This window comes from Cynocephalus volans, chromosome 11 (assembly GCF_027409185.1).
Source record: "Cynocephalus volans isolate mCynVol1 chromosome 11, mCynVol1.pri, whole genome shotgun sequence".
NCBI classification, from domain to species: Eukaryota; Metazoa; Chordata; class Mammalia; order Dermoptera; family Cynocephalidae; genus Cynocephalus; species Cynocephalus volans.
In genome coordinates this window covers 21,598,956-21,625,951 of record NC_084470.1, presented here as the reverse complement: position 1 = coordinate 21,625,951, position 26,996 = coordinate 21,598,956, and positions in this window count along the sequence as shown.

The following is a 26,996-nucleotide window of genomic DNA, read 5'->3' as shown; positions in this document are numbered from 1 at the left end:
TATTGCGACATACTTAGGCTGCATGTATCTTGAAGGCAATGACAGTCTCAAAGAGTAACTCGCATCATTAATCCTCATCACTGTCCAGCCTCCACCAGTGGGCACCAAATCACCACATCCAATAAGTGCTTCTCAACAGTGGTCCCCATTCACACGGGCATCAACCCTGGTGGACTGACCCCAACAGAGACCATGCCCCAATCCCACACACCCCAGATACTTCATAGGATTTAGATTTTTTTTTTTGTATTATAAACTATTTTATACATACAGAAAAAATAAACCTCCTATGCCCACTGCCAAGTTCTGTCAAATCTTATATTGCTATATTTTAAAATAAATACCACACTATGGATACAGTTAAAGCCTTCTGTGAACCTCTTCTGTTCTCCGTTCCTCCTGGAGTTAAACACCATCTTGAATTTAGTACCCATTATCCCTTGCATGTGTAAGTATATATACATTTTTCATTTTAAATTCTTAACCACGAATATATCTGTATGTTTTCTAGGGCTTCCATAACAAAGTACCATAAATTTGATAGTTTAAAACAACAGAAATTTATTCTCCCATGGTTCTGGGGGTTGGAAGTCAGAGATCAAGGTTTTGGTGGGGCCAAGCCACCTCCAAAGCCTTTAGAGGAGGATCTCTCCTTACGTCTTCCAGTTTCAGGTAGCTCCAAGTGTACCTTGTCTTGTGGCAGCATAACCCCAATCTCTGCCTTCGTTATCACATGGCCGTTTTCCCCATGTGTCTCTGTCTTCTCTTCTTGTAAGAACACCAGTCATATTGGATTAAGGCCCACCAAACTTAACTCATTATATCTGCAGCAACCCTATTTCCAAGTAAGGCCACATTCTGAATACTGGAGGTTAGGACATCAACAAATTTGCAGGGGAGACGCAATCTAACCCATAACAATATCTATAAACAACACCTAGAAAATGATTGGACGTTTTAAAACTTACATCAGTGATATCATTCAGCAACTGATGTTTTTTCTTTTATTTATGATTTTGAAAGAAACGTGTCAATACTTGTAATTGTTTGTTCATTTTAACGTTGTATAGATATATCACAACTACTTATCCATTCTCCTTTTATGGGTATTTTTGTTGCTTCTTTTATTTCATTATTACAAAAATTATTCAATAAGCTATATACAATTTTGCTTGTATACCTGTGGGAAAGTTTGTCTAGGGTGTAACATGGGAGTGTGGAGATGGATTTGTAGGGTGCCTGCATCTTCAATCTTTAGAAGACATTGTTCGATTGCTCTTTAAAAGTAGTAGTAAAAAATTAAACCACCACCATCTATGTTATTGAGTTGACACTGCTTAGTATCCTTGCTAGTACTTAACATGGTTAGTTTTGCTCATTTTTGGTCAATATGGTTGGTGTGAAATTTTTGCTTTAATTTGCATTTTCCTCATTACTAGTGGGTTGAATAATGGTGCATATTTAGTAGCCATTAAGCTTTCCTTTTACGTGAGTTGCCTGTTTATATTTTTAAGTTTGTGCTATGGTTTGAATGTTTATCCCCTCCCAAATTCATGCTGAAAATTAATCTCCAATGTGGCAGTTATGAAAGATGGAGCCTTTAAGAGGTAATTGAGTCATGAGAGCTCTTCCCTCATAAATGGATTAATCCATTCATGGATTAATGGGTTAAGGGATTAATGGGTTATCATGGGAGTAGGACTGGAAACTTTAAAAGAAGAGGAAGAGAGACCTAAGATAGCATGCTCAGCCCCCTCGCCATGTGATACCCTGCACCACCTTGAGACTTGTAGAGATTCCCCACCAGCAAGAAGGCTCTCGCCAAATGCAGCCCCTCAACCTTGGACTTCCCACCCTCCGGATGGCAAGAAATAAATTCTGTTTCTCTATAAATTACCCAGTTTCAGGTATTCTGTTATAAGCAACAGAAAATGGACTAAGACAACTTGTTTCCTCTTGCTGATTTATTGAGATTTTTAATATATTTTCTCCCAACTGGTTATGTTTTACAAGTATCCCTCAATGTTGTCTTGTCTTTGAGCTTTGTTTATCTTTTACTACACAGGTGCTTTTTAAAAAAATTTTTTATAGTCAAATTTATGTCTTTCTCTTCACGATTTGTGGATTTGATATGTGGATTTGTAACTACAATATTTCTCTATATTTATTTTGTTTAACTTTTCATTTTGAAATCATTCAAGCACAGAGAAGTTACAAGTCTTGGATACTTTTCACCAAGATTCACCAATTATCGGGTCACATTTGCTTTATTATTCTCTCCTTCTCTATATATAATTATGCTGTTATATATTAATATAATAATTTGTATTATATATTATATGGTATAATATATAATAAAAAATAAAATGTGATTATATACATTTAATTATATAAGTATAATCCTTATTATATGTTATTTTAATTATTATACTCTTAAATTAATTATTACTCATATTTTTTTCTAAATCATTTGAAATTTGCAGACATCACACCTATTTAATATTTCCATGTATATTTCCTAAGAACAAAGACATTCACTTACATAACCATAGCATAATTATCAAAATCAGGAATTTTGACATCAATACAAAATTATGATCTGTAGACCATATTAAATTTTTTCTAATATTATCATTTTTAGAATTTTTTTTCTGATACAGAATCCAGTTCAGTATCATACATTACATTTAATTTTATGTCTGTTTAGTTCTTCTTAATCTGGAATACTTATTCAGCCTTTATTAGTGTTTATTGACATTGATTATTTCTTTATAAGTGAACAGGCTGGTTATTTTATTGAAGTCTTTCAATTGTCTCATGTTTTCTTAAGATTAGATTCAGGTTAAGGCAGGAATGCTACATAAATTATATATTTTTTCTTTTTAATATTCTGCTTTTCACATTAAATCTATAATCAATATCTATTTGTATATATGATGTGAGGTAGGGATGTATTATTTTTTCATATGGATAACCAGTATCATTAATCAAATAGTGAATTATTTCTAAAGGATTCATGCTTATATTGCTATTCTGCCATATATCAATTTTCCATATATACATGGTACCATTTTGGGATTTCTATTCTGTTCCACTACTTATTTGTTCAACCTTGTGCCAATATAGCTTTATATTAATATTATGGCTTTATAATAGGGCAAGACAACCTACACATTTCTTTCACTTCAGATTTGTCTTGGCCTATTTCCTTTTAAGTCCAATAGTTTGTAGGTTTGTAAATACTGAATGTAGATGATTATATTATCTACAAACAAGGACTTCCATTACGCTATTGAATAAGGAAATCTTCACCTGCTTAAAGGAAATACAAATATGTCTAACTTTTCACCATAAATAATGTTTTATACCTTGAAATTCTTTGGAATTCTTGTTTTAAATGTTTTAAAATGTGCATCTATTTTTTCCCTTATTTGTAATTGGCTTCAAAATTCCTATCAAGATACAAACATGCTGCGTTATACTCTTTAACCCCACATTCTGCTCCACCTCTGGCCCATTTCTCCCTTCTCTTTACAGTAAACCCTTCCAAAAGTGGTTCATATTTTTTGTCTCCGCTGCTTCTTTGCGCACATTCTCTTAAACGCACTCCAACCAGGCTTTTATTTTACAACTTCACTGAAATTGCTCCTGTCAACATCACCAGTAATCTCTACCTGGCCAAATAAGCTGAAGCCTCGACTTAACCTCTCAGCATTTGACACTTTTGCTGCTTGTCTTCTGAAACACCACATTCTCCCAGTTTCCTTCTTTTATCACTGGCTGCTCCTTCTTAATCTCCTTTGCTATATTCTTCCACTTTTGTTCTAAACTATGGGAAGTTGCAGAGCTAGTCCTCATTACTCTCTAACTCTCACACCCCCCATAAGTAATCACAGTTGTCTCCTGGCTTTAACAACCAGTACTAGTCTGATGACTCCCAAAGGTATACCTCCAGCCCTAATCATAAACTCTAGACTCATATGTCCACCAGCCTGCTTGATGCGTTTGCTCAGATGCCCAGTAGGAACTCATATATCAAATGGGGAAAACAAGCCCTTGACTTATTACCATCCCCTCCCAGCAAGATTCCTAATTTCAGGAAATGATATTATTATTTTCCCAACTTTGGAGTTCTCATTGATTCCACTTTTACTTTTTTACACTCCACATAAATTTGTTGGGAAATTCTATTTATTCTACTTCAAAACATATTTGTACTATGAATAGATGAGAAAAATTGATGCCTCTAGATGTGCCATGTTTAATTTCAGGTCTCAGGGATTTATAATGTAAAATGCACTTCTAATTTAGAAGCATGGCTTTAAGGTAATCTTGCACAAGGAGCAATTAAAACATAGAAATTCAAAAATAATAAAGATACATAATATATTTACTTGTGTTTTTGAGTATCAAATGAAAGCATATCAAAGTTATACCATCACATGGCTACCTTAAAAAAAAAACCTGTTGATTCTACTTCCTATATTTTCCATTTTTGCTATTACAAGTACCATGGTATCTGTCACAACTCAACTGAGTATTTTTCTAAGAGAAAACATTAAAAAATTAACTTGTTTCTTTATAAATTCCCTTTACACAATTGGAAATTTGTAACAAAATGTCATAGTACCTTTATTAGTAGACCATTTTCATGAGGGTGGTGCTATGGTTTGCATATTTGTGTTCCCTCCAAAATTCATGTTGAAAGTTAATTGTGCGTGAATGCAATAGTATTAAGATATAGGGCCTTTAGAGGGTGATTAGGGTCATTAGGGCTCATCCCTTATAAATGTGACAAAGTCCCTTGTAAAAGAGGCTTCACACAGTATGTGGCTATTTTGCTATTCTTCCATTCTGCCATGTGAAGACACAGCTTTCCTCCCCTCTGGAGGACACAGTGTTCAAGGTGCCAGCTTGGACACAAAGATACCAGGATCCCATCAGACATGGAACCTGCCAGTGCCTTGATCTTAGACTTCCCAGCCTCCATAAGGTTTCCTTTACTTCTATAAGGAAATAAATTTCTGTTGTTTATAAATTTACCAGTCTCTGGTATTTTGTTATAGCAGCATGAATGGACTAAGACAGAAATTGGTACCAAGAGTGAGGTGTTTCTATAACACATACCTGAAAATGTGGAAGTGGCCTTAGAATGGGTAGTGGGTAGAGGCTTGAGGAGTTTGGAGGTACAGGCTAGAGAAAGCCAAGACTTCTGTAAATAGAGCATTTAGGGCAATTCTAGTGAAGACTCAGAAGAAGTGACACGTAGAGAGAGACTAAGTCTTCTCATAGATTCCTTAAGTGGTCATGATCAGAATGCTGGCAGAAATACAGACAGTAAAGGCCATTCTGATGAGGTCTCCCATTCTGCAGCTCTCCGAGTCTGGCATTTGAAACTTCGATATGCTGTCATTTGTTTCAGATGGAAACAAGCAATATCTTATTGTAAATGTGAGGAAAGGCCTTCCTTGTCATAAAGTGGCACTAAACATGGCTGAATTGGGTCCTAGGGCTTTGTGAAAGGCAGGATTTAAGAGTGATAAACAAAGATATTTGGCAGAAAAAAATATCTAAGCAAACTTTTGAGGGTACTGCATGGCTTCTCTTGACTGTTTATAGTAAAATGCGAGAAGAGAGAAATGAATTAAAGATGGCATTATAATCAAAAGGGAAGCAGAACTTAAATATTTGGGAAATTCTCAGCCTGGCCATGTAAAGAACAAAAAAGTATGTTTGGGAGAGAATACCAAGGGTGGTGAAGCAAACATTTGATAAGGAGATTAGTATAGATAGAAGGAAGCCAGATGCTATTCATGAGGACAATGGAAAAAATGACCCCAAAGGCATTTCTGAGATCTTCTTGGCTGCCCCACTCATCACAGACCCAGAATGCTAGGGCCTTCAGGGTAGAACAGTTTCAAAGTAGAGGCCCAGGGCGCTGGTGGATCTTTGGGGCTCATTGACCAAGGCTGCCTCAAGTTTTTGCTCCCTGGATCTTGGTGCAGTGCTCCCTGGCCATCCCATCTGTGGCTCAAGCAGGCCCAGGTGCAGCTTGGGGCACCACTCTGGAAAACACAAGCAGTAAATCTTGGCAGCATCCATGTAGTGCTAACTCTGTAGGCACACAGAGTGCAGAAGCTGTGGAGACATGGCTACCTCCACCTAGATTTCAGAGGATGCCTCAAAGAGCCTTGGCGACCAGGCTGAGAACTGTCATGGAGTTGGGCCATCACAGAGAGCACCCCCAAGGAAAATGCCTAGTAGAGCTATGGGTGCAAGGCTGTCTCTCATAGGCTCAATGATGAAGGAAAATTTGCCTCAGGATGAATTGTATCTTGAGTTTCACCTGTATCTAATTTAGATGATATTTATATGAGACTTCAAACTTAGACTTTAAAATTGGTGCTAGAATGAGTTAAGACTTTAGGGGCTATTGAGATGGAATAAATGTATTTTGTATGTGGGAAGAACATAAACTTTGGGAGACAAGGGGCAGAATGCTATGGTTTGAAAGTTTGTGTCTTTTCCAAAAATTATATTGAAATTAATCCTCAATGCAACAGTATTAAGAGGTGGGGCTTTAAAAAATGGATAAGTCATGAGGGCTCCTTTCTAATGAATGGAACTATGGTCCTTATAAAAGAGGCATTGCACAGCATTTGGCCCTTTTGCACTTCTGCTGTTCTGCCATGAGAGGACACAGCATTCACCCTCTCCAGCGGATGCAGAAAAAGACACCATCTTGGAAGCAGAGGAAGCAGCCCTCATCAGACATCAAACCTGCCAGCACCTTGATTTTGGACTTCCCAGCCTCCAGAACTGTGAGAAAGTAAACTTTTGCTATTTATAAATTACCCTGTCTGGAATTTTGTTATGACAGCACAAGCAGACTAAGACAGGTGGCAAACTGAGTTAGGAGTATGCTTTTCTTCTCAACTGTGCATTTCTCGTAGAAATAGATCCATTAAGACAGATAAATATAATTTTCAATTAGTCCAATATTCCATAACTATAGAAGTAGATAATACACAATTTAAAATGAGATTTAAAGAAATTAAATATCTAGTGTCAATCAATGCTCTGACTCACTATTCCCTCTTTTGTTCTTTCCTCTTGACAAGGAAAAGCAAATCTTCTTATTATTTTATATGTATTATATATACACACATATATATATTATACTAGGAGGTGTCACCTCCTAATACCATCACCTTGGAGGTTAGGAATTTTACATATGAATTTGAGGAGGGGGGAAACAAACATTCAGGTCCTGTCCTTGGTGTTTTTTGGCTTGTAGATGCTTTACTCCAGTTTCTGCCTACAGCGTCACATTGCCTTCTCTCCATGTCTCTGTGTGTCTGTGTCCTCACCCCTCCTTATAAGGACATCAGTCACTGGATTTAGGGCCAATCTAAGATGATTTCTCTAGATTCTTAACTACATCTGAAAAGACCCTATTTCCAAATAAGGTCACATTCTGAGGTTCCAGGTTGACATGAATTTTGGAACAAAGGAGAAAATGGTCAACCCCTATAATAGGTCAATATCAATCTTCCACATAATGAAGTACCTCATTTTGGGCTCTCTGTTCTGTTCCATTCACCTGTTTTTCTGTCCTTGAACCAATACTACAGTGTCTTAATTGCTGGTGATTTAATGCTTTTATAATAATTATAGATATCCAAAAGGAAAGTCCCTCTCTCATTCTTCTTCCAGAGCATCATAGCTATTCTTGGGACTTTGTTCACCTATATAAATCTAAAGATAAGATTTGTCAAATTCCTTTAAAATAATCCTTTTGGGACTTTTTTTGAAATTGCACTGGATCTATAGAAAATTGGGGAGAAACTGGCATCTTTACATCATTGGGTCTTCCAATTCATAAATACAGTGTATCTCTCCTTTTGTGTCAGCCATTTTAAATGTCTTTTAATAAAGTATTGCTTTCTTTTTATAGTTCTTTTACATCTTTTTTAGCAAACTTTTTATTTGGAATAATTTTAGATTCACAGAAAAGTAGCAAAAAGATAATAAAAAGGGTCTAGGTACTCACCCAGTTTTAGCTACTGTCAAATCTTACATACATCTTTTGTTAGATTTATTCCTGTGTAATTTATATATTTTGTTGCTATTATAAGTGATAAAAAATAAAGTATTAATCCAAGTGGCTCAGAAATGAAATAATAGGTATCCCCAGAATAGAAAACAGAGAAAACAGAGGGGAGAAAATTATCAAAGAGTAAAATTTCTAAAATCCAAAGAGACAACAATCTTTAAATTTCAAGAGCCCACTTCATGCTGAGCAAGATAAATGAAAAATAGAATCTCACCTAGATCCTTCCTTGTGAAATTTCTGAACACCAAGGGTAAAAAGTTCTTAAAAGCTGAGTAAGATTGTTTGCTATAAAGTGTGTTATCTTGGAGAGCAGCTTATACATATAACTCAGAGTCTCTGTGTTGAGTTTTTCCTTCTGAAAACATGATCTCCTTTTATGCCCTCAGTAGTTCTGAAGTGTTCTCATGTAGGTCTTGCATATTTTCAGCTAAGTTTATTCCTAGGTGGTTTATATTTTTGCTGCTATAATAAATTGAAGTATCATCTTTTTTTTCTTCATATTTTCTGGTTACCACTGGTTTAGGAAAGCAATTTTTGTTTTTATTTATCCATATACTGGCTACATATTAAATTCAATATTTCAAGTAGTTTTTAATTAAATAATTATATCTAACAGGAAATGGTGATGATTTTGTCTTTCTTAGCTCTCCTATTGTTTTTTCTTTTCTTATTACTCTGGCTGGAACATTTGAAATTTTTTGAATAATAGCAATAATAGAGAGTATTTTCATCATTATTTTTTGCCTAGAGTATTGCAGTCATAAAATAATAAATGCTTTTGGTTTCAGAAAAAGTCTCCATCATCTTATTTTTTAAAAAGGTTGTTAAAGTTAACATGTTGGTTGCATTAACTGAGATGATCAAATTTAACCTTTTAATTTAATGAATTGAATAAAAATATTCCAACTATTGAGTTATCCTTACATTCCTGGTATAAATCCTACTTAGTTAAGGTATGCTGTGGTCTGAACTGTGTCCCCCTAAAATTCATATGTTGAATCCCTAACCCATAATGTAATGGTATTTGGAGATGTGACAATTGGGAGATAATTAGATTTAGATGAGGTGACTAGGATGGGATTAATCACAATGGGATTAATGCCCTTACAAGAAAACACAATGGAGAGCTTTCACTCTGTTTCTCTCCAGCATGTGAACACAGAACAAGAAGACAGCTGTCTACAAGTCAGGAAGAGAGGCCTCACCAGAAACAACCATGCTGTCACCTTGATCTTGAACCTCTAGTCTCCAGAACTGTGAGAAAGTTAATTTCTGTAGTTTAAGCCACCCAGTTTACAGTATTTTGTTATGGCGGTCTGAGCTAACTAAGCCAGAACTCCTCTTGCCTGACGACTTTGAATAAAGCCATCAGTCTTTTCCTGCCTTTGGACTCACACTGAAACACCAGCTCTTCATAGGTCTTGAGTCTGCTGGCTTTCAGACTAGAACTTATCCATTGGCTTTCCTGGTTCTCAAGCCTTTGCACTAGAATTAAATGACCTACTCTCCTCAGTCTCCAGCTTGCTGACGACATATCCTGGAACTCCACAATCTCATGAACCAATTCCTTAAAATAAATATCTTCTAATAAATAAATATCCATATCCTATTGGTTCCGTTACTCTGGAGAACCCTGACTAATACAAGGCATACTGCCCTTTCAATATATTCCTGAATTTATCTGCCAATCGTTTATTTATACACTGTTAACTGCCCTTGCTCTGTAGTTTCTGGATGTATGTATACCTCTTTTAGCATTAGGCTTTATACCATTAGGTCCACTTTAACCTTGTAAAATTAATTAGAAATTTCACCTTTTTCCTTTGCTTGGGGCAGTTTAAAATAGCAAAAAAAGTACTGTATGCTTGTTGCAACTGTGCCAAGATGTTCTTTAAAAATTATCTGGGCCTAGAATGCTTGTTGTGTATAGTTCTATGACAATTTAAAAAGTTATTATTATTTCTTCCATAGTTACTTTTCCACTCAGATTTCTACCTTCTTTTGGCCAATTTTGGTATTTTTTTCTGTTCCCCCAGAATTGTCTATTTCATCTAGAATGTTTATTAGGATCAAGCTGAACATAGCGGTTTAACAAAATTTTTTAATATCATTTTTTTTCATGGTGATATTTCCTAACATTGTATATTTGTGTGCACCTTATTTTCTTTCTGTCCCATGTATCACAGGTTTGTATACCTGGTTGAATTTATATAACTGGTTAAGTTTGTATAAACTAATATATTTTTTTCTTTTTGACTGGTAAGGGGATCACAACCCTCGGCATGGTGTGGTCCGCACCACGCTCAGCTCCTGAGCGCACCGGCCATCCCTATATAGGATCCGAACCTGCGGCCTCGACGCTACCAGCACCGCACTCTCCCGAGCCTTGGGTCCGGCCCTGTATAAACTAATATTTTGAGTAAAACTAATTTCTGTATTTTTTTTCTATTCTTAGTGATTGTATTTTTTTTTAAATTTTCACTAATTTCTTCCTTCATTTTTCTTGTTTTTTCAAATTAATTGTTTAGCCTTTTTTCTAATTTTTAGAATTGAAAACTGACATTATTTTCAAACCTTTTCCTGTTCTAAAGCATCTCTAGTTACATTTAGGTCTGCAAATTTGCCTTAAGTTCAAATTTGGCCATATCCCATAAATTTTAATTTATAATGTTCTCCTGATTGCTAATTTCTAAATAGACTGTAAATTCTTAAGTAAACAAAACTAACTTTAGAAAATGTCTGCAAATGCTTGAAAAACCCTAAAGCAAGAAAATTATAATGTAATGGATACCTGTTTAAATGGATCCTCAGGAGTTGGGAATTGGGGCAGGGAGAAAAGGAGAAAAGTAAACAAATCAATATCTCAATTTGTGCTAGAATGTTCTACTCATACTTAAGATCCTGATTTTGAATCACTTCCTATTCCACAGCAACACTCCTTTTCAGGGTACGTAAGCGTCTGGTTTGAGATTCTTGTTTTCTTTTTTTATTATTATTTTTTTTATTGGTTATGAATATTCATGAGATACAAAGCTGATTATCACCCCTTGTGCCTAAGATGTGATGGCCAGATCCATACTGGCAGCACACACCTTACCACAAATTGTGTTTGTACCCCTGTCCCCCACCCAATTATCCCCTACCTCCCTCCCCCTCCCCTTTTCCCCTCCATTCCGCTTTGTAGCCCAAGGTATGTTCTCTCTCTCTGTAAGACCAACGCACCACTGTGGTCTTTCTTTCCTTCCTTCTTTCTCTCTTAGCTCCCACTTATGAGTGAGGACATGCAATATTTATCCCTCTGTGCTTTGCTTATTTCACTCAACATAATTTTCTTCAGGCTCATCCATGTTGTTGCAAATGGGAGAATTTCATTCTTTTTTATGGCAGAGTAGTATTCCATGGTGTACATATACCACATTTTCCTTATCCAGTCATCCATCGATGGACATATAGGTTACTTCCATGTCTTGGTTATTGTAAACAGAGCTGTGATGAACATGGGAGTGCCGGTATCCCTTCAACATGATGATTTCCATTCCTCTGGTTATATATTCAGAAGAGGGATTGCTGGATCGTATGGAAGATCTATCTGTAGTTGTTTGAGGAAACGCCATACTGTTTTCCTGGCTGTACTAATTTACAGTCCCACCAACAGTGCAGGAGTGTTCCCTTCTCTCCACACCCTCGACAGCATTTGTTATTCACCATCTTTTTGATAACAGCCAGTCTAACTGGGGTGAGGTGGTGTCTCAATGTAGTTTTGATTTGCATTTCCCTGATGACTAGTGATGTTGAGCATTTTTCCATGTACCTGTTGGCCATTTGTAAGTCTTCCTTTATAAAAATGTCTATTCAGCTCCTTTGCCCATTTTGTAATTGGACTGATTTGAGATTCTTTGTGGATAAGTCTAAAAATCCTTTCCTGTTGCCTTCTCGTTGGGAGGGTACAGAAATCTCTTAGGTTTTAAACTCTTCCTCTCAAAAAATTTTAGGCAATTCTCTGTCATTTTCTGGTAGTTATTATTTCAGATGAAAACCCCAATGATAAAAACATTTTATTTTCCTTTCTATGTATTTTTTTCTGACTACATACTTACAATATGAATTTTTTTTTTTGAAATTAAAAATTTTCTCCTTAACTTTTGAATTTCAATTATGGGAAAGACTTCAAATTGTTTCTTTTAGGGAGTTTTATTGTTTCAGGATGTATATTTAATTCTTTAATCCATTTTGAGTTGATTTTGATACATGGTGAGGGGTATGAGTCTAGTTTCATTCTCCTACATATGAGTGTCTAGTTTTCCCATCACCACTTGTTGAAAACATAGGGGAAACACTCCAGGAAGTAGGATTGGATACAGACGTCATGAATATGACCCCCAAAGCACAGGCAACTAAAGGAAAAATAAACAAATGGGATTATATCAAACTAAAAAGCTTCTGCACAGCAAAAGAAACAATCAACAGAGTAAATAGACAACCAACAGAGTGGGAGAAAATGTTTGCCAAATATTCATCTGACAAAGGGTTACTATCTAGAATATACAAAGAACTCAAATAACTTTACAGCAAAAAAACCAAATAACCCAATTAAAAAATGGGCAAAGGAGCTGACTAGGCATTTCTCAAAGGAAGATATACAAATGGCCAACAGACACATGGAAAAATGCTCAACTTCACTCAGCATCTGGGAAATGCAAATCAAGACCACTCTGAGATACCATCTCACTCCAGTTAGGATGGCTAATATCCAAAAGACTGAGAATGAAAAGTGCTGGAGAGGTTTTGGAGAAAAAGGAACTCTCATACACTGTTGGGGGGGCTGAAAAGTCATACAGCCTTTAAGGAAAATGGTATGGCGGCTCCTCAAACAATTACAGATAGATCTACCATATGATCCAGCTATTCCACTGTTGGGAATATACTCAGAGGAATGGAAATCATCATGCCAAAGGGATACCTGTACTCCAGTGTTTACTGCAGCTCTATTAACAATAGCCAAGAGTTGGAACCAGCCCAAATGTCCATCATCAGATGAGTGGATAAGGAAACTGTGGTATATCTACACAATGGAGTACTATTCTGCCATAAAAAAGAATGAAATACTACCACTTGCAACAATGTGGATGAACTTAGAGAAAATTACATTAAATGAAACAAGTCAGCATATAAAGAGAAATACCACATTTTCTCACTTATTTGTGGGAGTTAAAAATAAATAAATAAATAAACACACAAACAAATGGGGGGGGAGAAAACACAACAATCATAAAAATTCCTTGAACTTTTTAAATCGAGTGAACAGATATGATGTTGGGAGGAGAGGAGGGTTGGAGAGGAACAGGTAAAGGGGCATGAAAGTCAATTACAATGTATATTGAGAAGTAAAATAACATTTAAAACAAAAAAACCCAAATTGTTTTTTTTATAAACATAATGTGCTTTCTAATTTTATTGTGATTTAAAATAAGGATTTTCTAATATTTATTCTTATATTTTGGTACAAAATATTTGGTACAAAATTCAGATACTTCTGTTCTGGTCTCCTTTTTCTGAGTTTTCAGGTCTTTTCCTAAATGTAGTGATGTTTTCTTTGCCTATTATCACTGAGAAAAGTTTGTGAGTGCAAATGGGCTCTGTCACAATTTTGAAGGAACCTGTTTCCATTATTTTATTCTTAGAAAAGGTGAAAATTTTTATTTTCTGGAGTTTCATTGTGATAACTGAAGGAATCATTGGCCATGAAAGATACAGTGGGAGCTGTTTCTCCCAGTTTCTTTTCCTTGTGGTATGGAGTGGTCACCCACAGACTCATGGGTGCTGTTCCTCCCCTGGTCCAAGTGGCACAACTGCAACACTCAGGACTACTGGCTCTTGCAGGAATCCACTGGCTTTGCTTACCATGCCATCCATGCCAGCTGGTGGCTAGGGATGTGTCCCATGGTCAGTAACTTAGAAAACATCCTCATTGACTTATAAACTATTTCGTGAGCACCCACGATGTAGCAGTTACTGGGCTAGACACTGGAAGAGAGCAGCGATTAGAAGAGACACAACACCATCTCTTTCAGAAGGGGGGACAGATATTAAACAAATAATTATTCAATTCATTTAAAATAATATTTCTTTTTAAATTCTGGAGCTTACATTACAGGAGAGTTCTTGAATGAGGACATAAATTTGGGAGTCATGAAGTTTTATAAAGTAATTAAGGTTATGGGAGTGGATGCTATTGCCTATTTAGGGAGGATAAAATGAAAAAATACGGGCAGCTAGGATCAAAATTTAAGGAATCCTATCCTTTAAAAGTCTGGTCGAGGGCCGCCCCGCCGCGGGTTCGGATCCTGTATAGGGATGGCCGGTGCGCTCACTGGCTGAGCGCGGTGCGGCCGGTCACCAAAAAGACAAAAAAAAAAAAAAAAAATTAAATGTTAATAAATAAATAAATAAATAAATAAATAAATAAAAGTCTGGTGGAGAAGGATAATTTAGAGACTAAGAAGAACTGGTCAGAGAAGCAGAAGAAAATTTAAAAATATATTTAAACAGAATAGGATTCTTGAGTTAGACATTGTTCTCAACACCTGTTTTCTACTTATTCCTCGCTAACAAAGCTTAGCTGGGTTTGGGGGTATCCATGTTCCCAGTCCCAAGATACTCACCTTCTGAATCTTTGTTACATGTAGGAGTGGCCATGTGACACAGTTCTGGCCAATGACTCTATTTTCCTGCAGGCTTTTTTGAAAAGTTTTTGTTTCCTGATTTTTAAAAACAGAGAAAGAGGCTTCAGATGCAGCTGGTGCGACCCTTTGTTCTCCCCCATTTTTCCTACCGCGAAGACAGACCAGCTCTGTGGAGCTTCAGCAACCATCTTGCTACCATGACGTAATGTGCATGAAAATAAATGTCAACTCACTAAAGCAAGGAAGGTTCGAATATGTCATCAATGGGATTACTTAGCAGCACAACCAGTGCCAACAGCCACCAACCTCCAGATTTCTTGTTAAAGGAGAAAATTAAGGTTTCTTTTGTTTTAGCTACTGAAATAAGGTTTTCTATACTTGAAATTAAATGTATTTTTAACTAATAGATTTTTCATCTTAAACATAAATTTAAAATGGTTTCTCCACTACAAATATGATTGTATTTGATTTTGGAAAAGCAGAAAAAATAAAGGCTGAAATACATTTTTAATGTATTGCCCATAATAAAGAATAAAAGAGTAGCAGAAAATAAAACAGAAATAACTCTCTTGTTTTCATCTGATTTTTCCTTCATAATAAAAAGGAAAACTGATTTTTTTGGCTTTGCTACTAAATACACTGGGTCCAAAACTTAGTCTCTTTTCAATAATCAAATGTACGTTGTCATAGAGGCTGGACCTAAGGAACTGTTTTCTATGTTTTCTGGCAAGGAGAATAAATGCAGAGGTTACACCTGAGGAAAAAGGAGTGAGTCTTCCTTATCTACAGACAGTAGAAACTGTATGTGCCTAACCAGAGGTGTGAACTCCCAGTGGAAACACAGTAGAAGCCTGTGATGTTCTGACCTACACACCAGACCAAGGACATTTGAAATCAAAGACTTGTACACCTCTGACCCTCTCTCCAAAACTCCTCTCTGTCCTGCCCCTTAAGACTTGCCCTAGAAATGTGTTGCTGCAATCATGACTTTTTAAGACAAAGACACAGTAGAAAGGGTATGAACTTAAAAGAAAGACAAATATGGGTTCAAATCTGTCCTTGCCACTTTGTCACTTAGTTTTTTCATCTATAAAATGTGGACCATGACACCTTCCCTATAGAGTTATTATAAGGATTAGAAGCCATGTATGTTAAACACTTAGCACAGGATTTAGCATTTGGTAACATTCAACAGAAATGGTAGGTCTCACATCATGATTGCTATTGGTAGTTATAGTGATAGTAATAAATGTATTAATGAACCTATTAACCAACAAAATCATTACAACAAACGTGAACACTGACTGGAAAAGTTTTGCTGAAGATCAATACATGGAAAATATACATTCTCTGTAAGATGTGCTTCTCTATGACAGATTTAAACTGTTTTACACTAGTTATTTAATGTGCTGCTGGGGTTGAAGTGAGTGGTAAAAGTGAAGGATCTCACGGTTAAATAAGTTTGGGAAATGCTTTATACAACCAGATCCATTTCTAACATTTTCAAGAACTGGGATAGATAACCAACTATCTGTTTCTAGGAACATGGGATGTTCAGTGCTAAAACTGGGAAAGTCTCTAGCAAACAAGCACAGTTGGTCACCCTAACTTGGTGAGATATGCCATAAATCTAAATATATAGATTATAACCAAGCTAATAAACTGCTAAGTAAAGTATGTTCTACTGTGACAAAGAGAACCTCAAAGTGACATGGAAGTCCAGGTTCACATGTAGAAATTCTGTACTACTGGGAGTTTTACAGCAGAACACGGTTTGATAAAGAGACAGTTCCCAGCCTCTGGTCCCCAGCCTGGCCTTGCCCCAACCCCTTCTCACCCTACTCTTGCTCTGTAGACCAAGGGGCCTATAAACACCCAACAAGTGCATCCAAGCCCCATTCGCATCTCTTTGCCCTCCAAACTGTTGCACTCTGCCCACTCTTCAGGCCCACTGGTGAGGATGTGTGGTCTCTGGAGGAAACAACTGTAGAAGCAGACAAGGTAGGGCTGTCTGGGCAGTGTATCCCAAGGTCCTGGTACTCAGAATAAGGTCTAGAAGAGGGGTGGGCTCTGGGTGGGCACATCTCCTTGGCTCTGAAGACCCCATTCCCCTCTAAAAGGGTGCCCTGGGAAGCAGCCATCTTGCTCCATTCTTAGGGTGATGCTACATATTGCAATCTTCCCTCTAGAAGATACATGATTCACATTAGCATAAAGGCCTTTAGAAGTTCTCAGTAAAGTAACTCATTTAACTTCATTTATCCCAGCATTTACTAATTTATATGATGCAAGAATTGCCTTTTTACATACAGACTATTAATATCCTATAGAAAGCACTTAGAAAACACTAATGTTGAGGGAAAAACATGGTCAAGTTCACTCACACTTCCAATCACAATTTAGTGGGGTTCACTAGTGACATGAGAAAGGCCAGGAAGAACTTATTTGACTGATTATTAAAGCTCTTCCCTGCTAACTTGCATGTGAGAAACAGATATCTTAGGGTTGAGAGGAATAATTAATATCCCAGAAAGATTACTATGGCTTTGTCCTGCAACACACAGACTGACTGGCACTAACATCTAGAAGGGCAGATACTCATGTGATAATAACCGTGAATAATAAGTATTGAAAGTTTCACAAGCATGGACAGGGTGGGACTGAGGGGTACAACATCATGCTTCCTGATTTGAGTTTTTATTTATTTTTATTTTTTTCTTTTTTCTTTTTTTTTTTTTCTTTTTTTTTTTAAATTTTATTTTGTCGATATACATTGTGGCTGATTATTGCTCCCCATCACCAAAACCTCCCTCCCTTCTCCCTCCCCCCCTCCCCCCCAACAATGTCCTTTCTGTTTGCTTGTCATATCAACTTCAAATAATTGTGGTTGTTATATCTTCTTCCCCCCCCCCGGTTTGTGTGTGTGTGTGTGTGTGTGTGTGTGTGTGTGTGTGTGTGTGTGTGTGTGTGTGTGTGTGTGTGTGTGAATTTATATATTAATTTTTAGCTCCCACCAATAAGTGAGAACATGTGGTATTTCTCTTTCTGTGCCTGACTTGTTTCACTTAATAGAATTCTCTCAAGGTCCATCCATGTTGTTGCAAATGGCAGTATTTCATTCGTTTTTATAGCTGAGTAGTATTCCATTGTGTAGATGTACCACATTTTCCGTATCCACTCATCCAATGATGGGCATTTGGGCTGGTTCCAACTCTTGGCTATTGTAAAGAGTGCTGCGATAAACATTGGGAAACAGGTATACCTTCGACTTGATGATACCCTGATTTGAGTTTTTAAAAAATCACTGGAGAACCTAAAGTCATTCATAAAGAAAATATTAGTGAAAGAGTTCTGGTCCCGGTAAGATGGAGTAGACATACTCTCCCATCACTGCCATTGATTGTAACTATAATACATTAACAAAATGTATGAAGCAGCTATTTGGGGGCTCTGAAAAGTAATTAGTAGTAGTCAGGTTGAGGAAGAAGATTTGAAGTACCACTACCCCAGCAGAAAGTTTACTGGTTTTGTTCCTTCAGCCTCAACTCAATGTAGCCCAAAACCTGAAAGTGGGCACCAGGGAATAGAGACAACTGCAGGAAAATCCCTCTACTTCTGGTTCAAAAAAAAAGAAAACAATAAAGATAACTCCTAACACTCAGACAGTGAGGAAGACCCAGGCAAGACCCATGGGCACCTTTCTGTGTCTGACAGAAGGCAGAAGCATGCCCAAGAGCATGCTGAAATCAAGAGCCTGCTGAAAATACCACTTCCACATGGTGGTCCACCACAGACACTGCCACAAGCCACTGCTAATACAGCGATGGATCACCACCACAGTAGCAGCCACAGCCAACGTGCAGGCAGCCCAACTCCCACTCAACTGCACTGACACAAGGAGAGTCGCCAGGGAGCTTGGAAAGAGGCAGAAATCTCTCTCCTCAAAGCCCACTTCAGGTTAATAGAAGAAGCAACTGCTTTACCAGATGACCGCATGTCAACGTAGAGGTACTACAAATACGAAAAACCAAGAAAATATGACACCACCAAAGGAACACAGTAATTCTCAAGTACTATATCCTATACGGTAGGAAACCCTTGAAATGACTGAAAAGGAATTCTGAGCAACAATCTTAAGAAAACTCAATGATATACAAGAAGACTCAGATAGACAATACAATGAAATGAGAAATAATATCCAGGATATGAAGGAGGAAACTTACAAAGAGATTAATACCTCAAAAAAGAAACTAGCAGAACTCCTGAACTGAAAAATTAATTCATGAAATAAAAAACGCGACTGAGGGCTTAGCCAGTAGATTAGAGCAAGCAGAAGAAAGAATTTCTCATCTCAAAGATGGTCTTTTTGAAATAATGCAGGCAAACAAAAAGAAGGCAAAAAGAATTTTTAAAAATTAATTATAAATTATTAATGGTGTTGGGAAAACTGGATTTTCACATGCACAAGAATTAAATTGGACCTTTCTCTTACATCATACATAATATAAACTCAAAATGGATAAAAGACCTAAATGTAAGACCGAAAAGCATAAAACTCCTAAAAGAGAACACAGGGTAAAAGCTCTTTGATGTTGGCCTTGGCAATGATTATTTGGATATCACACCAAAGCTCAGGCTACAGAGGCAAAAATAAATAAATGGGACTTTGTCAAACGAAAAAGCTTCTGCACAGCAAAGGAAATAATCAATAAAATGAAAAGGCAACCTATGGACTGGAGAAAAAATTTGCAAACCATGTATCTAAGTAAATATCCAAAATATAGAAAGAAACCTTATAACTTGATAGCAAGAAAACAAACTGATTAACAGATGGGCAAAGGACCTGAAGTGACATTTCTCCAAAGAAGACATAAAAAGGGCCAATAGGTATATGAGAAGGTGCTCAACATCACTAATCATCAGGAAAATGCAAATTAAAGCCACTATGAGTATATCATTGCACATGCAACAGGACAGCTATTATCGAAAACACAAGAGCTAACAAGTGTTTGTGAGGGTGTGGAGAAAAGTACACTGTTGTTGGGAATATACATTGGTGCAGCCATTATGGAAAGCAGTATGAGGTTCCTAAAGAAATTGAAAAGAACGTTTGGGAATAGCTATAAATATCCAGGCAACATACTAGCTTACTTAAACATGTACAGAATTTTCATGTTACACAATTCTGAAATTAGCTTAAGAATTTAGGGTCCTGGTAGTATCTGTTAACCTAGGCCTGCTATAAAATATCTTTGAAAATTCTCAACACATATCTCTGTCACAAAAAAAGGGAGACAAAGATTCATCAAGACTCTTGACCAACAAACAAACAAATAAGTTTGCATCAGGTGGTGATGAATGAGATAAAGGAAATATCCATTTTTGGCAGGGAAAAAAGTTGGCTGCTTCAGGGAAATCTTCTTTAAGTTGCCATCTGAACTGAGACAAGAATAGAAAGATGCTAGTAATGCAGAGGAACACTATGAGCTGGAAAAAATTAACACGCTTGGAGAATGAAAAGGTGCTAATCATGGCTGAAGCACTGCGAGGTCTCCTCCTGTAGCACCTGAGGTCTGAGTGCCATAGGAGGCAGGGCCAGAGCAGCTGGGCTTTGGAAGCCAAGGCAAGGGTTAGGATTTGAGAAGCCACTGATTAATGTGTGTGTGTTTATATGTGCGTGCATGTGTGTGTGTGTGTGTGTGTGCGTGCGTGCATGCGTGCGTGCGTGTGTGTGTGTCTGACAGACAGAGAGAGGCAGAAAGAGACTGGGAGAGAGTTCAGTTAGACAACAGAATTATTGGTTTTCATTTTTTTTTTTTTACCACCCATATATTTGCATCCATGCAAAACTGCTACAGTTAAATATCTCAGCAGCTGGGAAAGCTATACCTTCCAGGTGGAGTTCCCCTCTTAAAGAAAACATGCTGGTTGAGAGAGAGCTGTTTTCACACACACACGTATAGATGCACACACATATACACATGCACATGCCACATTGTTTTTTACATTTTTTTAAAGCAGGGTCATGACCTTGCCTAATTTACATTTGAAATGAACAACTTGACTATGGGATGAACAATGAATGGTAGGAGGGCAAGACTGGAAGCAGAGGAAACCAAATAGGAAGTCATTGTAGTGTCCTAAGCAAGAGGTGTTGGTGGCTTGAAATAGGATGGGGGCTGGCAAGATACTGCCATATATATATACACACATATATACACATATATCTACATATATATATATGTACATGATATATTTGGGATTTAGGACTTATGATGGATTGAATGTAGGAGTAGGGTCACAGGAAAATTAATGTGGGTTGTGGTACAAAATAGGCAGGGAGCTGGTGAGTGTTTAACATGACAGACCTTTGTTGCAGCAAAACACTCTGGCCTTCCACAAATCACTGTAGCATGCAACATCAGGAACTCAAAAGGACCAAAAAACTCCATTAGCACTGAACCATAGCATCTCCATAATAGACATATTTAAGAAAATGACATTAGTGTTATTCATTTTCCTTGTTAGGCATATTTGAGAAAGCAGGCCAGAGAAGTACAAAATAGTACATATGTTGTTATCCCATTGTAGCTGAGAATACAGGAGGAAAACTGAATCAAGAGCAGGCTGCTCCACTAAGGTGGAAGGCAGATGCACTCCATGTGCCCTCAGACCCTTACACCTCCTGTGCTGTTCCTCGCATGGCTGCAACATGATTTCTAACAGGGTTCATTCACTGCTGAGGCCCAGGACAGAGGGTGCTGCTGAGGTTTTCTCTGTGGCAGTGTTTTTCAAACAATGGGTGTGACCCTGTAGTGGATAATAATAATACAGAATTAGTGAGTATTGACCAGCATTAGGAAACAAGTAGATTAAAATAGAAAACATTATCATATATCTTCTATGATATCGTTTCATGAAATCTTTGTTCTTGCTTCATTTATATATGTGGATGTACCTATGTATCACGTTGCAAAGTGGATTTCTTACCATGGGTTTGGGTTAAAAATAAAAGTTAGAAAGCTACCATTCTCAGGTACATTCTCACTGGAAAGTCCCCAGTTTTCTGTTTTAATATAACTGTCCAAATGACTTTGGATGGGTTTATTTCCTTAACCACATCAACATTGCATCTTTATAGCAGGCAGATATGGAGGAACTGAACAGACATTGATCAATTACTTGGTGGGTGGTGGTTGCTCAAAAAGAAGTGGGAACACAAAACCTGCCGAGAGACTGGGAAAATGAGAGGGGTTTGTGTAGAGTTTTCCAGAAAACCAGATGAGAGCAACATAGTACCAAACTGGTATTCAGAGGCATGTTAGCTTTTGGAAAAGGGTTAGTGAAAAGAAGACTGGAGGGTTTCATAGGCAATCTTTGCATGCCACAGTTTTGCCTATGTCCACATTTGGATACTCGACATTGTCAATGGGAGACCCATAGCTGACATCTAAAGAATTTTTAGATGGGCACGGTAAATACCACCTCTTCCCAATGGAGAATTCAAGAGCCTAGAGTTCTGTATCACCATTTCCCAGGCCAAACCCCTTGCATTGGATTTGTGCTAGACGATGCCTATACCTGATTTCTTCATGTCACTCATAGATGAATCCAGCAAGATTGTTGAATGATCAGAACAAAGCCAAATCTTAAGGAAAGAATGAAAAGATAGAAGCCCTTCCAGCTACAAACTGAGCAGGTATCCAAGATCTCTCCTGGCAGTGGCAAGGGAATGGATTCAAGAGTTTCAGAGCAGCTAAAAAAGTTTTGCAGTTTTTCAAACATCCTCTCCTCAGAGCAACTTATTCAGACAGAAGTAGCTGCATAAGACTAGGGTTCAAGCCTCTGTGTCCAGCCCTTCTCCTTAAAGGCTATTATGTCTTAGGGTGGTAATAATCATTTGTAATTTTGCAGTAGGACAGCTCTGATTCTGGTACCCAAAGGTGCTAAACTTGAGAGACTTGTGATATATTTTAGTAAACACTGGCTCATTCCTAATTTTTTTCCAGCTTGCTTTAAATGCTATTCTGTCATTGATTTTACCAAATAATTCTAACACTGGAATTGAGACCACTGTTGGCTTTTTAAAAACTTTCTTTGATGAATAATATGATTTTATATATCTGTAGCATGCTTGTCATTGTTTCTAATTAAGCCTCTGACCACTTTTTTAGGTGGATGAAGAGAGAATGGTGTGAGGTGATTATCAGAATCAGCCTAAGGGAAGGAAAACGTTGAGTATTTTAATGAGTGAATATTAAACAGAACAACTCAGGCCACATGCATAGTTTGGGGTGCTGCAACCTAAGAGGGATATCAACAAACTGATATATGCTCAGAAAAGGGAAAATTGAACAGTTTATATGTTACAAATCTAAAAAACAAATTATATAAGAAACAATTAATGAATGTAAGAACTCATTTATTCAGGAGGGAATATTATATTGTTACAATGTTGCCCCTATTATATTGTTGGCACTGGACCAAAGTCTGAAGATACGGCAAAATCCTCTTTAAGAAAGTTTAGTCAAAGAAAAGAAAAGCTTTTAAAGAGATATGAAAGTGGCCGTCACATATTTTAAGGACATTTATGCAGACGGGATAGATTAAACCTCTTTGTGTCTCCATTTTTTTCATTTGTTAAAAAAGGAGCAGAGGAGGGGGAGGAGGAGGACAGAGTTTGACCAAATTGATGCTTTTCAGCAGGGGTGTCCCAGATTTTGTGAGGCCTATAAGCTTCTATAACTTGGGGGACCCTCTTTAGGGAAAGAAAATTATATATGTAAATTAATACTGATTTTAAAAAGTTGACAAATACTAGAAACATCCCAAAGTCCAGGAAAAAACAATTTTTTTTATTAGTTAATTGACTGACTCAAACCTTTAAGATACTTTTTAGCCTATATTTTAGACTGCAGACTCTGAACGATTTTTCAAGTTTCAACAATGTTGTAATATGAATTTTTATGTTTATAGATAGAAGAGAATAGAAAGATAGAGAGAACAGAAAGATATTTCAGTCTTTCTTCTAGCTTTTTAAAATTATTGATAGTTTAGAAATTTTTCCACACGGCAGTTTTTAGTGCTGTACCTTTTAAGCCTCCTTTTCCTACCACTATCATAGATGCAAGTGAGGAGCTTCTAGGTAGATTTGACTTTGATTTGTGAATTTCAGAGTCCTTAGTAGATCTTGATTGCCATCACTGCCAACCTCTATGCATGGAAGAGGTGGTGTAGAGACCTCTGCCTGAGTTTTAATTAGAGAGGTTCTGCTTTTCCCAGCTTTAAAAAGTGGACTTCCATACTCCAAGGGAGTATTAAGGGTGGGCAGCAAGGACGCACTCTGGATGCAGGCAACACGGGGTGCATTGTGTGAAGATGATTTAGAGATAATAAAAACAAGTAATAGTAGGTCTGTTTTTATTATCATTATGTGCCAGCAATTCTAAATAATGTCAGTGAAAAAAATATTCCTCCACCGAAAAGCTTTTGTTAGACTGAGTTTAAAACCAATGTTCTGGGCCGGCCCATGGCTCACTTGGGAGAGTGTGGTGCTGATAACACCAAGGCTAGGGGTTTGGATCCATGTATAGGGATGTCCAGTTGGCTCACTTGGGAGAGCGTGGTGCTGACAACACCGAGTCAGGGGTTAGGATCCCCTTACTGGTCATCTTTAAAAAACAAACAAACAAACAAAAAACCATTGTTGCAATTCCTCTTGGGTTTTAATAATGTATATGTAAGCTTCAGATTAGCATATTTTTACTACTTATACTTCAATAAACATTGTATTTTGCACAGAAGTTGATTTGAAAAACTCCCAATTTCTAATATACATGTTCTCGATTATAGGAATTGGTTTCTGGAGTAAGTTCCTAATGGTTCTGAATCATTTGAACTTGGTTTGGGTACAGTTCATGTCTGAAAGCTCTGTGGTATTCTTTTGACTAAACAGATTCAAAATAAACAATGTTAGTAGAGTGACTGTAAAGAAGAAGAAACAGAACTTGAATTACAGCAGTTTTGTCATTATATGAGATCACTTAGAGATTTGTTTGTCAAAAGACCCTGAATAGCCAAAGCAATCCTAAACAAAAAAATATAAACCTGGAGGCATAACACTACCTGACTTCAAATTATATTACAAAGCTATTGTAACCAAAACAGTATGGTACTGGCATCAAAACAGACACTTGGATCAATGGAACACAATAGAAAACCCAGGAATCACAACCCACATACTTACTGCCAACTGATCTTTAACAAATGCAATAAGAACATACATTGGGGAAAAGACTGCCTCTTCAATAAATGATGCTGGGAAAATTGGATATTCATAGGCAGAAGAAAGAAACTGGACCTCTGTCTCTCAACATATATCAAAATCAGCTCAAAATGGATTAAAGACCTAAATATAAGACCCCAAACCACAAAATTACTAAAGGAAAACATAGGGGAAACACTCCAGGAAGTAGGACCACAAAAGCACAAAAAACAAAAGAGAAACAAACAAATGGGATTATATCAAACTAAACAGCTTCTGCACAGCAAAGGAAATAATCAGTAGAGCAGAAAGACAACCTATGAAATGGGAGAAAATATTTGCAAACTGTAAATGCAACAAGGGATTAATATCCAGAATATATAAAGAACTCAAACAACTATGGAGTAAAAAGCAAATAATCCAATTAAAAAATGGTCAAAGGAGATGAATAGACATTTTTCAAAGGAAGACATATAGATGGCCAACAGGTACATGAAAAAATGCTCAGCATCACTAATCATCAGAGAAATGCAAATCAAAGCCACATTGAGATATCATCTCACCCCAGTTAGACTGGCCATTATTCAAATGACTAAGAGTAACAAATGCTAGCAAGGATGAGGGGAAAGGGGAACACTTCTACACTGTTGGTGGGACTGTAAACTAGCGCAGCCATTAAGGAAAATGGTATGGAGTTTCCTCAAGCAACTACAGATAGAATTACCAAATGATCCAGCAATCCCACTAATGGGTATACACCCAAAGGGATGGAAATCATCATAATGAAGGTATATCTGCACTCTCATGAACATCACAGCTCTATTTACAACAGCCAAAATATGGAACCAACCTAAGTGTCCATTGATGGACGACTGGATGAAGAAATTGTGGTATGTATACACAATGGAATACTACTAAGCCATAAAAAAGAATGAAATTCTGCCTTTTGCAGCAACATGGATGAATCTGGAGAAATGATATTAACTGAAATAAGCCACACAAGGAAAGAGAAGTACCACATATTCTCACTCATAACTGGATGCTATGAAAGAAGGAAAGGAAGGAAGGAAGGAAAGACAACAATACATTGAACTTTCAGAAGGAGAGTACAAACCTAAGGATATGAAAGACGGGGGGGAGCGAGAGAGGGAGTTTGGGGAGTGATAGGTTGGGTAACGGGCATAAGGAAAAATTACAATTTGTAACAATAAGTATTAAGGTAATCTCACATGGCAACTATAAATCGCTTTTATACCAAAAATAACTTTATAAATTATTAATTATTTGCAAAATATGTTGCCATGACAAATTATATGTCAATGTGTTTGCTTCCACCAAGCCAAATTATCTCAGAATTATCCCTTGCCATCTAATGTTATTTTGCCTTACAAGAAAAGTAAGATAATATTTCATATCTTAGCAAAGCATATTGTCCATCTATTTTCACTCAGAAAGAAAACTCAAATGGTGCATTTTTTTCTAAGTTTCCCTTGTCCAAATTCCTTCTTGTTGTCCTGAAGCCTAAACATTCATCATATGTTAAATGAATTTTTCCTCTTTGGGAGAAAAATGGTAACATGAATTTAATCTACTGTTTTCAAATAAGTCTGACATCTCATCTTTTCCAGAGTTGCTATAGGAAATTATTTGTCCAAAATTTGTACCATCTTGTTATTTTTGTTCAAACAAGCAAACAAAATCAAGTGATTTTTTTTTTCATTTTGAACTCTCCTCAAATGATAACAAAAAATTTTGGTTAAGTGTTATAATTGTAAATTATTTTTACTCCTGGATTAGTTAGAAGAGTTTATAATATTTCTCCTATTTTCAAACAGAGTTTGAGTCTCAGCAAAACATTTTGTGTCCTTCCAACCTCCATGTTTGCTGAGGATGGAAGTCCAAATTTGTGATGACTAGTATGAAAGGAATCTTA